The sequence below is a fragment of the Columba livia genome, chromosome 6 (assembly GCF_036013475.1).
Source record: "Columba livia isolate bColLiv1 breed racing homer chromosome 6, bColLiv1.pat.W.v2, whole genome shotgun sequence".
In the NCBI taxonomy this organism is placed as follows: domain Eukaryota; kingdom Metazoa; phylum Chordata; class Aves; order Columbiformes; family Columbidae; genus Columba; species Columba livia.
Window position 1 is genome coordinate 2,429,983 of NC_088607.1, and position 12,549 is coordinate 2,442,531.

Here is a 12,549-nt window from a genome sequence, read left to right on the forward strand (position 1 = left end):
CAGCAAAGCGGGAAAAAAGAATCCCCTTCCCAAACGAAACTGCTTTCCTGCTCACTCCCAAATTAAAACTAGATTTTAAAGAAAAAAAAAATCCTTTTTAGCTAAATATATTTATAGTCCCAGGAATATAGTCTTTCCCAGCATGGATATTTTTACTCCTACAGATTTAAATATCGGTTTGCTCGGTTTCACTTTGAGGGCACTAGTCAAAATCCCACAGCTCTTTGCAAGAGGATATTCCCGAGGAATATCTTCCCAAGGGGGAGAAAGAAAGAAAGAAAGAAAAAAATAAAATCAAATCAAAAAAGGGTAAGTTTTGGAAGCATTTTGTGCCAAGGAGACAAAGCGCGTTGCTGCAGCGGCACCCGGCGCTGGCAGCTTTCCACGATGCAGCCGCTGCGGCTGTGGCTGCTGCGCTCGCTTGTGCTGCGCCGAGAAGGCACAATAAAGCAAAAAAAAGCCAACATTGGCTCCTACACAAAACACGTTAACTTTAGGAGATGACAGGCGGTTCCACAACAAATTCACGCTTTCGAAAACGGGGATTTATTTTCAAAGGAAACTCCTTTTTCGTGTCTGAAGTCGCTTTAAAAGGCTTTGGTGAGGTCTGGTTTGTCGGGTTTTTTATATTTTGGGGGGGGGGGGGGGGAGATGAGGTTTTTTTTGGCCTTCGATCTCCTAAAGAAGCCCGAATTTTGCACCTGCATAATGCTAAAGGGAGAGGCTGGATAAAGCTGTAAATTGTTTAACAGCCAATCTGGAGAAGGAGCAGCACTCGAAAAAACATAATACCTCTGGAAGGCTGGAGGCAAGATTCATTTAAACAGTTTTCACTGTCATCCATGTCACCAATTTGAAGCTCGTCTTGTTTACCGGATGAAGGTTTCACACTGTGTCAATGTTCTGCCAGGATTCGGCATTAAAATGAGCAGTTAGTACAAGTCAGCCATAAACATGGCAGATCTGTGAGACTGGCAGAAGCCACCGCGAGCTCCCTGGTGCAGCTTTTAAGCACTTGGCATGCTGCTAGCTCAAACTGGAGAGGGGGCTGCGAGCATCATTTGGGCCTGAGTGCAATGCACTTGAAATAATTACTTTAATCAGCAAAAGTTAATTACTTTAAATCATAAATTAATGGCGGAGCATTTGGCAGAGCCTGATGTGTGTGGCGAAGCTGTCAAGCAAAAATCACAGGTGAACCGGCGACCCCTCTTCTCGGCATCGCTGGATGGAAGAAAGGAGCTCACCTACTGTGCGCGCCACTTCTGCCACATTAAAAAGAACTCTTTGTAACAGGAGAACAGCCACCTTAAACTGTCACCTATAAAAAAAGGACTATAAACAAGCAGATTGCTGCTAAGCAGGTGCTGCTGGAGGAGTTGGCCCTTGATAATAATAAGATCTTAAAATGGCATCTGCCTTTATTTTATAGCACAATTGGAAAGATGGTTAAAAGTAATAAACCCAGCTGATATGTTTTATGAGTTAATATTTAGCGGGGTTTGCAGGGGATGAACCAAAGATTTGGGGGAGGGGGGGTTGGAATGCAGAAGACTGGGAGCAGAAGGCTTGAAGGCATGTTAAGGAGAAGGGTTTATGTGTGGATGATGAGGATGCAGAGCCGGGCAGGTACCGGGGCTCCCAGCTGCTGCTTCAGCATCACACGCTGCCATTTCAGTATCACGCGCTGCGGTCCCCAACCCCGCACTCTTTACGTTGCATTCCTTATTTCACCTGACAGGTGACTGACAATTTGAGGAAAGAGACTACGAAAGCAGTCAAAACCCTCATCATACGAATCCACGCTTCAAATCCATTTGTCTTAAGGAGGAGCTCACGTTTGGCTTCACTCTGCTTTACATCATTGTTCAGGAAGACAAGATGAGTTTTATTGGAAAGCATCTGGCCTATTAACCCATAAACAAGTTTCAGTTTACAAGAAGCAACTTTGAAAATTTGCAAAGGAAAATGAAAATATAGGGCTAAACCACGCAACCACGATGCCCTGCTCTGAAAATTAACATTGAACTAATTTCTGAAATGCAAAAGAGAAGTGGGGGGGAGCAGAGAACATTTGCACAATACTGAAGTTGGCAAAAATAACTTCAGAATTTAGGAAATCATTATAAGGTTAAATCACTAAAAAGAAAAAGGTATTCGGTTTCATTTGGTGGAAAGGCAGGATGTTTGGGGCTTAGGTCATGAACATATTCATGTCTAAGGCTATCTATAGATTTAAAATGCACATTAAATATTTCTATATATACTAACATATACATCAAATTTAATTCATTCTCTAAATTAACTTTAAGTACAGAATGGGATCTTTCCAAAGGAGAAAAAAGCCTTAGGTACCTCCGTACTCTTAATTTTTTCAGGATGATCCAGCAATTCCAGATCCACAACATCAGCTCATTAAGCGCACATGGCGAATCTCTGCCACACTCTGCTTGGAGGTTGTCTTCACCATCTGTGGACAAAACAAAGGTGAAAAAGTGTTACAGGTTGCATTCAATCCCATGAGGTATTTCTATAAAATACAACAGTGTCATTTTACTTGTTTTCTACTGGTACCTAAGAAAACAGTTATCACCCATTCAACCTCCTGCCCTATAAGAAGGCACCAAAAGGAAAGAGGGGCTTTGCAAAACCTGTAATTGCTTTTTTTTCCTCCCAAACAACACCCTACTGTTGGTCTACAGGCTTAATGTAATTTTGCTCCTCTCAAGTGCCTCAGAGGAACCGTCAGAACTTCTATTGCCCACAGCACTGTTGAAAACTGTCGATTTAGGCTATGCTGAGGTTTGCTCTGTAGCTCAATAATTCAAAAGAGTTCCAATGAACTCCGCACTGACAGCATTATTGGTGCCCCTCCTAATCTTACGAAACATACTAAACTATAGAGCAGTATTTTGATTAAATTCTTCAACTTTCCACAATCCTAGACACTGTTTTATGCATGACCTTGAATGCACATAACCAGAAATTTTCAATTCACAGAGATCTTCTCTTTGCAAAATATGGTAAGCGCATCAGGAGCGGATGTCTAAGTAACAGCATCCAAAATTTAATCAAAGATTGCGTTGGACAACTGCAGAAAGTCAGACTCTCCCTCAGTGATATAACTTGCCAGAATACTCATTGCAGAGGTTGCCAGGTAGGTGACTGAGTGCAGAGGCTGAAATTACTTCTCTGGGCTTTCCTTTGTTCCACAAAGGTGCTAAAGTTTTCAATATTACTGTTTACTACAGATGTCCTCTTAGTCCACAGCAGCTCGGGTCATGCATGGTGGTGCCCAGGGTTGGGACCTGCACTGTCGCTGAGGAGAAAACAACCCCCTAAATGTGCCAAAAAGAGGATGCCAGTGATGCCCAAGTCCCTGGAGCCCCACAGAGAAGTAGTACCCAGGAAGGTAATAGGGACTGAGGTGTGGGGGGCTTCTCAGGGAAAGGTTAAGTTAATGGTTGGACTCAATGATCTTGAATTTCTCTTCCAACCGAAACGATTCTATGATTCTGTGAAAACAAACACAGCAAACACAGACCCCAAGGGAGCTCTACGAGTGGGTTACTCTCACTGGCATGACTGCCAGGTTTCCCATATAAAAAATTAAGGTAGCTAACTCATTTTACCAACTACCATTAACTCATGACAAGCCTTTTAGCTATTAATGCCTTGGATGCCAGACTGACCTCTGCTTCACAGGTCCTCCCGGAGCTGCAGCCAGTGCATCCCCAAATCCAGCCAAGTCAGTTTTTCCATCTCTAGGACAATATTGCCTCAAAACACAAAGGGTAGTCTGGAAGGTGTTAGCGAATGCATGGGAATTTGGGTTTCTTTATGAGCTACTCAACACATAAAATCACTCACACCCCGCGAGAAGCTTGTTTGCTCATCTGGCACACAAAAACTCCAGCAAGTTCAGGATCCAAATGCCATTTTGAACAACAAGCAACAGTTTGCGTTGCTAGACCTCAGATATTTTAGATTCGCATCTGCTGGCCCCGTTCTCTGCTCCATACCCGATTTTACAGGCATTTTTTTTGCGACAGTGATGCCTTCCAGGAGCTGAGCACCAACGTCCGCAGCAACGCAAGAAGCAACACGTAACATCAAAGCACACAAACATTTCAGCAACAAACATCATGAGAAGCAACCAGGAGCAGCAGAGATGGGGAGCATAAACCACTACTTTTCAGGTCTTCCCTGTGCAGCTATTGAGGAAACACTGGATATTTCACCTAGAAACCACTTCTTTATTAGTATTCTACCCTAAACAGGCATTGAAGCAACTTGATGCTAAGAAAGGATGGACTTAACAGAGCATTCATTTTTTTTTTTGTTATTATTGTTTTTTTCTTTTTGCTCAGCACCTAGGCTGTTTCAAATTAAAGAGAATCCGGCTTCAGGAGGCAGTGCTATTTTAATCATTCCAATGTGTCCAGTACAGGAGATGAACTCAAAAGGTGAATATTAAAAGTAGTTGTGGAATTCAGTCATTTCACGAATGAACACATAATAGCCAAAGGCAAAACCGGAAGGCAACTTCACTTCCAATCAGTGTTTTCATTTTATTGAAACCAGATTGGAATTCCTGGAAAGAAGCCTACATATCACATCTTTAATACTAATTTTCATATACTCCAGTAAAACTGTCAGGGTGAATCAGTTGTTGAAGAAAGCTTCCTGTATAATTTACAGATGTACCTCCCTGTAGCCTGCGATTTCGTCCTGAATCAGAAACGTGGTTTTGATCACACTCACAGATTTCCTCTCACCTGTACAGGTTTTTGTTGGCTCTAAATTGATTATTAAAATGGGACGTTTTATGGCAAAGCTGGTGATAAAAGTAAGCCAGCTGCTGTATACTCAGCAAAGCTTTGCTTTATGTACTAACATACATACACACTTATATCTATCAGAGGAGATACATGCCTGTACACATATATACTCCCACAAATTCATCTTTTTGGGATGAAATAGCATCCAGAAACCAAAACGCTCCATCTATTCAGTGCAAACATCTTCATTTTCCAAAAAAAAAAAAAAGCCCATCAAAGAATCAATAAGCAGCAGAAGATTTCACAACGCAGATAAATACACCGCTCGGATGATGCCCGTAAGAGTCTTTTCTCCTAAGCCCCGCGATAAACCCCGCACGTTATTTGTTTGAAGCGGGGACCGGTGAGGCTGCGTGGCCACCAGCCACCGTGGCCGCCCCGTTCGGCACTGATAGCCGCTCTTTTTGTTTCCCCATGAGCTGCCGGGCTGCCAGGGCCGCCTGCCAAATCCCTTCCCTGCAAACATGTCAAAGCAAGAAGGGCGAGCGCACCCGCCAGCCCCCGTGTCTGAATCCCCCTGGTGCGGCCATAGAAATCCCAGAATCATTCCCAAAAGAGGGATGGGGTCGGTGACGGGATGCGGGGGTGATTTTGCAGGGGTGTCATAGCGATACGGCTGCACCGCTAGGCTTTATGTAATGTCAGCGCTTGCACTAAAGCTCTGTTAGTCTGGGGTTTATAACCCATCTGTAAAACTTCGCTCAGGCTGCAGGAACTTGGCAAACAAGGAGTGCGTTGTAGGGTTGTGGGTTGTTGTTTTTTTTTCTTTCAGCCACCCTGCCCAGTTGTTAAAAAAAAACATGGTTTGGCTGCTTTTTAAGCATCTTTTGACACGTGTATAAAATGTTTATTAGTTTTAGACATTTCTGTGCTTGTAAAACTCGAAATTATCTTCATTATAAAAAAATGAAATTTAAGGAAGCTGGAGGGCATCTCTGGAGAATTCGATTCAAATCCTGACGAGGCCACGAGTACAAATAAGAGCTTACTTGTCTCAGACTAGTCTCTCAAAACCAAGGCTCTGCACTAGCACAGGGGAAAGTTCTTCCCTGTGAGCCCTGGGACGAGATGGGCAGCACCGTGCAAACTGACACAGCCACGGGTTGTCCATCTCAGCCCCCTTCACGCTTGGCAAAAGAGCCCCTTGTCCCCGCTACGTGTTTTAGCATCACAGCATCCAGTCAAAGGTGAAAGAAAATCTGAGGAGAGCACTGAAATCCAGTACTAAATACCACACGCTGTCGTTTAAGCATCTAATTGTGGAGGAGGGAGGAAAGTGCAGGAAAATAGCTGAGGAACCAGCATTTAAACAGCCAAGTATCACATGCAATATGTTCCTTCAGCCGAAACCTTATTTCAGCTTTTCTGAGATGAGAATGTATTGCTCTCTCACACCATGAGTGCGGCATTAATGTCCTGGCTGGAACCAGCTCCCAGCACCTTAATCCAGCCCGACGCTCCTGTTCCTGCCTAACTCTACAAGACTGAACAACCCTACCCCAAAATAAGCCAGAATTTAACCCGAGACTGCTCTTCCCATTGCATCTGGAAGGTGGAGCAGGAGGGCACACTATGTAGATCCCACATGTCACGCTTAAGACAGCAGCAGAAAAAGCAAATCAATTTTCCTGTGCTTGGCAATGATCAGTAAGACTCTGCAACATGCATGTGCCAACTTCTCTCTGTGTTTTAGGTTCTGTCTGTACCAGCTAGTTCATTGGACTATGTTTTAATTTTTTTTTCTGAATATAGGATGATTATCTTCTTTTCAATTAAAAAAAAAGTGCTTTAAAAATGTATCAGGATAAGGCAGGGTAGCAAAGTGGGTTAATGCACAGGCATTTCACCTCCCAAGGCTCGGTTTCAACGTTGAGTTGGTGGCTGCTTGTCACATCTCAGACTCGCTGCTCCCTGGCACGAACAGTGATCTCTGTTTGTGGGCAGCCCATTGCTGGGATAAAATAACAGGTCATCGCAGGTCGAGACTGCAGCATAATGTAAGAATCAAGCTTAGAAATTACATAAACTCTGTATGTCAATGTCAGACTCAGCCATTTCTCTAGTTAGCAGACACATACAACAGAATCTATATATTAAAAGTACATGGAAAATAAGCAGCAGTTTTGTTTGTTTGACATACTGATGGAGCTGTGATTTTGCAAACACATATTGAAGTCTATTAATAATCAGCAAAGCAGGTAAACATACCCCAAGCTTCAAGGCAATGCTTAAGCACATAGCTGAACAAAACCATTATCATTTGAAAATCTATGAACTTTTCATTGTTCATGTTACAAAATTAACTTTGCACTCCTTATCACCTGCAAAAGCTGATAGTTGAATTAATGGCTCACATTTCATATGGACAGAAGAAAGTAATTCAGCCCTCCAGTAAATTCAAAAGCAGTATTTCCTACAGTGTTTGCAGTAAGCAAGCCAGTAATACTCCATATCTTAATCTCTTCTTCCTCTTCTTTTATGTAAAATCCATCAAGATAAACATATGGAAATACTGAACCTCTGGCAACATGTTTTCTAAGTTTGTCCCCTCTTCATTTGTCTCAGCACCTTACACCTGAAGCCATTTAGAAAGCATCATCTGAGCACATAGAAAAGTAAAGTGATGCCTTTTAAGCTGGTGGGTGCCAAAGTGGTACCTACACCTGGACTTGTGGGCTGTGTAAGGGACTCACCCTTCATGCACTCCAAGCCAATAACAACAATATTCCACATCTCCTTCTGGAGCTCTTCCCTCCAGTACGTGACAGACATGTCCCGGTAGATATCCAGCACTCCCCGTGGAGTGGAAAAAAAGGAAGATATTGTTTATTCCTGTTGTGCCAGATGAAAGCCAAGAATTTCTAAGCATCCCCAAGACTATCATCGTGGTTAACTTTCACTGCCTGCCTGCGCCTCAGATCCCATTTGATCCCAAGGGATTTCTTCCACTGGACTCTTCCAGGCATTGTTCGAGGGTTACTCCTTGAAAAGTCCAAACCAGATCCTAATTTTCCTACTCGTACTTCTAATTAAAATATCTTCATATCTAGGCTGTGTCAACCACACACAGCTGCCTTCTGCATTATAGTCACTCCTCTGAACAGCTTTTCCTCAGGCTCTTCAGTCCCAAATGAGTGGAGATTTGGTATTTCTAGCACCTCTTTTTCCAGTGTTGTAGCAACACCAACTCTGAGCAGCTCTCAGTGAGGGGGATGGAAATTAGAATAAAGGCATTTATAGCACACAAGCAAAAGCCCCATGAAAACCTAATGCTTCAAATGGCACAGATCTAGAAATAAGCCTTAACCAAGAAAACTGGTACACACAAATATATGTCTGTTAAAGTTAAAGTATTTTGCTTCCCAAATAACTCATTGCAATGAGATCTCTCCCTGTTTACTCCCTTTTCATACCCTTCCCAAAATACCCATTGCAGACGCTGCCACTGAGAGAGTGCTGGGCTGGATGGACTCCCCTTCTCACCTTTCCTCTTTGGTTTTGCTGAACTATATTACCAAACCACCACCACAACAACAAAGTGTCATATAATTACATTTCAAAATAGGAAGATTTTTATCTCTTTCCCTGAAATTTACACAAAGCCACATGAAACTTTTTAATATGTGCGGTACCGAACCATCAGTGACCAGCCCATGGTCCCCTGGGGAAGACAGGGACATCCCCATTCGCAATCCAAGGGCATTCAGTGCAGCACAACCCTTAAAACCTTCTGAAATAACTCTTGCATGCTGAGAGGATCAAAGAAGAAAGCAAGAATATTTCTGTTTAATAACATGGAGAATACAAAAACCACAGATGTGGTTTAGCACAGGTCTCTAACCCACAGCACTCACAAAAGTTCTTCCTGCAGCATTTTGGTTTCACCAAACCATAATAAAAATTCTTCAGTACCTGAGTGTGGTGCCAAAGTCCCCAGCAGAGTCTCAGACCTATTAGTTGCTTCATTTTGTCCAGGTCTCTTATATTTGGCACTCACTTGAAATATATCTTGCTGACATTCCTATCCTTGGGGACATTCCAACTGAGACTTATGAACCTGCAAATAAGATGATCTACATCAAGTGAAGACCTGAATTATCGCCACAGAGGTGACCAACTCCAAGCACCAGATTTGATCAGGAAGGTGGTAACGACTTAGGTGTGGCATCTGCATTTGGGCTGATCAGTGTGGCATGAAGCTCAGCGTGCCTAAAGGAAACAAGAAGTTTTCTTGTCTCGAGGCTGCCCCAGCCCACCTGCCACCTGGGGCATGCAGATCTGGTGCAATCACAGCACAGGACATTATTTCTCATTACTGGTTGAGGTGATTCTTGTTGCATTTTGACTATGCAGAGATACGTGCTCAGACAGTGGTAGCAGAGAAGGATATTTTTCCACATACCTCTTGAAGCTGGAAGGGAGCATGGATGCAGGAGCAACACAGCATTTGTCATTTTGATCCCAATATTAAGTTTCTTAAATTGACTAAAACATTAGTCTAACAGGTCATTCTGGAAATGACTCACGTCTTCCACAGTTGGGAGACATGTAAGTTGAAGTCCCACCAGGGAAGAGCAGATAGAAAGACAGAGGTAGTTCAACTACCCCCATAGCTCATACCAGTCCAATAAGGAGCGACAAGTACAGAGAAGGACAAGAAAGAGAAGGTGAAGGAAAAAGAAAAAAGGCGCAATGACAGATTCACTCTGACCAGGGAACCCAAACCTGAGACAGACCCAGAAGCACCTTGAGCAACAAGAGTCTAAGATTTCATTTGAGCATCAAAGTTCATAATGGCTACAAGGATGGATCCTGGCAGTAATTTTTTGGTAGTGGCTGATCATAAAGCACAAATAAGGCTTTGGATCCCAAGGTACAAACCTTAAATGTTCACTGATCAAACTGAAGACTCCACTTTCCTGGCAGAGCAGCAGACCTATAACCTCCAGTATAATTTTATCATCGTGGAATCCCATCTTCCACCAGACAGGGCGTCCTGTTGAAATAAAGTAGCTGTCATTTTCTCAGAGGCTCTGAAAGCAGAACCAAAAGCCTCTTCAGCATGGAAGAGAGGGTTGGGGAAGGAGGACAGGAATGACTTTAAAAGCAAACAGGAATTTCTTAGTTAGCTCCTTATTCCAAGTTCAGAGTCAAGTCCACTCACCTGCATGTTGGGAATGGAGAAGCAAACAACTCCCATTCCTTCTGCTTGCTTGGGAGACAAAGATGACACCAGTCAAAAAGTGCACGTCAGTGTGGCATCATTGCCAGCAGCGTGCATTACGGCAGCCAATGTTCATCCCGAGCCTTGTTTCAAGAAGAGATGATGCAATGATTCTATGATTGATTGTCTATCAGGGAGAGCTGGAGGATATGAGGTGCCTTCCAAGGGAGTGGTTTGGGGAGGTCTTCCCAAGAGGCAGAGACCCAGCAGGATTTGGGACACGCATGAGCCCAACAGCATGTGCCCCCAGCCAGTCCCGCTTGCAGGATGGGTGACAGGGGTGCTCAGAGTGCCAGCCTTGGCCTCGAGCCTGTGTCTTTGGAGACCAAAAAGCTTTGGCAACCAGCAATGCCCACAAGATCCCCGTCACACAGGATGGGGAAACAAGGACATGCTACAATGCTATCACCTTCACTGTGTCCTTCACTGCAACTCCCAAACCTCAGGAGCTGCTTGTTCAAATTGCAACCATTTTTCCTCCCTTAATTTTGGTTTCCAGTACCTAAAACAAGCGAGCCTGGGGCTGGCAGCAAGCGTGGTGCCTTTTGGAGTGGGATGAGGAACGCCTTTGTCCTGGCCCTGGAGGGCAGCCAGAGCACAGGCTCCTGGATGGAAAGACACACACCTTGGAAAGGCATTATTTTGTCTTATTTTCCCCCTTTTGCTTAGTGTCTAATACCACATTTCGGGTCAGCCAGTGCAGACAATTAAAACAAAAATCCCACAAACACTGTGAATAGTTGCAGAAGGCCAGAAAAGAAGAAGAAAAAAAAAAAAATCGCAAGGCCTATTTTCCAAAAATAAAATCTTTCAGAAAACATACCAAAACAGCCAGCACTCAGCACTGTGAATAAAATTATCAGACTCAATAAATATTTTATGCTTCCATTCTAATTGCCAAAAAAAGAGTTAATTTCTGCAGCAAAGTTTTTTTCATCTTTATTTTTGAACCCTTAACATAATGACTGAATGCCTAATACGAAATTGATAAATTTTTAAAAGGATTCTTTGAAAAAAATTCAAAGCTGAACTTCAGCAGAAGACCACAGGGAAGTCTATAATCTTTAGTTGGACGCCTGGCACAGCACCGCTCCGGCCGGTGCCAGCATTGCATTCTGACAGAACAAGTGTTGCATGAGATGTGAAGGATGACTCCGGTCTGCCGAAAAACCCTGGAGCAGGTGTTCCTCATCCTCATTTGCAATGGAGCATGGCCCCTGGCTCAGTGAGCTGGAGCAAATGCGCTGGCAGGACCCATCATGTACCTGCGTGCTGAGATGCACTAATGATAATGGATGCAGGCCTATTAACCACCCCATTTGTAATGGCACACGAGGCTGATTGCTCGGGGAGTGAGTCAGCGGCTTTCCAAGAGGGAGCGGGGAATGCCGGGAACCCGTGATCCTTTGTGCATCCCTTCTGCTCTGCCGGGTGTACGACTCTGTTAGTCTTTATTTAATAATACAAATGAATACATGATTTGCTACATGATTGTACATGAAGATAAGGTGCTTTTGGGCAGCGCAACATCAGCCTTGTTATAGAATCAGAGAATAGTTTGGGTTGAAGGGACCTTCCGAACTCATTTGGTGCCACCCCTGCCATGAGCAGGGACATCTTCACCAGCTCAGGTTGCTCAGAGCCCCGTCCAGCCTGGCCTGGGATGTCTCCAGGGATGGTTCACCTCTCTGGCCAACCTGGGCCAGGCTCTCACCACCCTCATCAAAAAATTGTTTTCATGTCCTACCTGAATTTCCCCTCTTCTCATTTAAAACCATCACACCTTGTCCCATCACAACAGGTACTGCTCAAAAGTCTGTCCTCATCTTTCTTGTCAGCCCCTTTTCAGTACAGAAAGGCCACAATAAGGTGTCCCTGGTGCTTCTCTTCTCCAGCCGAACACCCCAACTCTCCCAGCCTGTCCCACAGCAGAGCTGTTCCAGCCTCAGTTCATCTTTGTGGCTCCTCTGGCCCCTCCGCATCTTTTTTAGCCAGGGCAGGAGGTCCCAGGCTGGGCCTAATGTAACAACCACCAGCTTCAGGGCAAAAGTCAAGGGTCCAACAAGCACACGTAAGCTTCATGGTTTACAGAAAGCTTCTGCTTATCTCCAAGTGAATTTCTCAGTGCACCTAGGGAAAAATGTGCTACTTGGCATCTACGTTCATTGCCTTTAAAATAAAATAAAATAACCTTTAAAAACAGATACCTGGGCTGCATCACTGTGTTGTTCTTAAATAACTTCTTGCTGCTCCCTTTTATATAAATGACTCTCGCTGAAAGCCTGTTCCCCCAGCTTGTGGAATAACAAGTCAATTCAGAAAGGACGCACTCATAAAAAGCAATCATTAATAAATGGATCATGTTACTTGTTTGCACTTGATTCCATGGCCAGCTTAGTTAAATAGTCACTTTTGGGCCAGAATGTTGCAATCAGCAAAGTACACTGTAATTATTATTGTAAACTTAACTGCTGGATTTGCCAG

General features: G+C 43.8%; 1 long non-coding RNA gene across 1 annotated transcript in view; it reads right to left on the reverse strand.

The window, feature by feature from the left end:
- The window catches only part of LOC110363074 (uncharacterized), a 96,502-nt gene extending 84,733 nt beyond the window's left edge, over positions 1–11,769 (reverse strand). Inside the window, exons 1-3 of the long non-coding RNA XR_010473360.1 lie at positions 9,723–11,769; positions 8,754–8,898; positions 2,356–2,470 (exon numbers count right to left, since the gene is read on the reverse strand). This is a non-coding gene — a long non-coding RNA (uncharacterized LOC110363074). The remainder of the gene's footprint in view (positions 1–2,355; positions 2,471–8,753; positions 8,899–9,722) is intronic.
- Between the last annotated feature and the right edge of the window lie 780 nt (positions 11,770–12,549).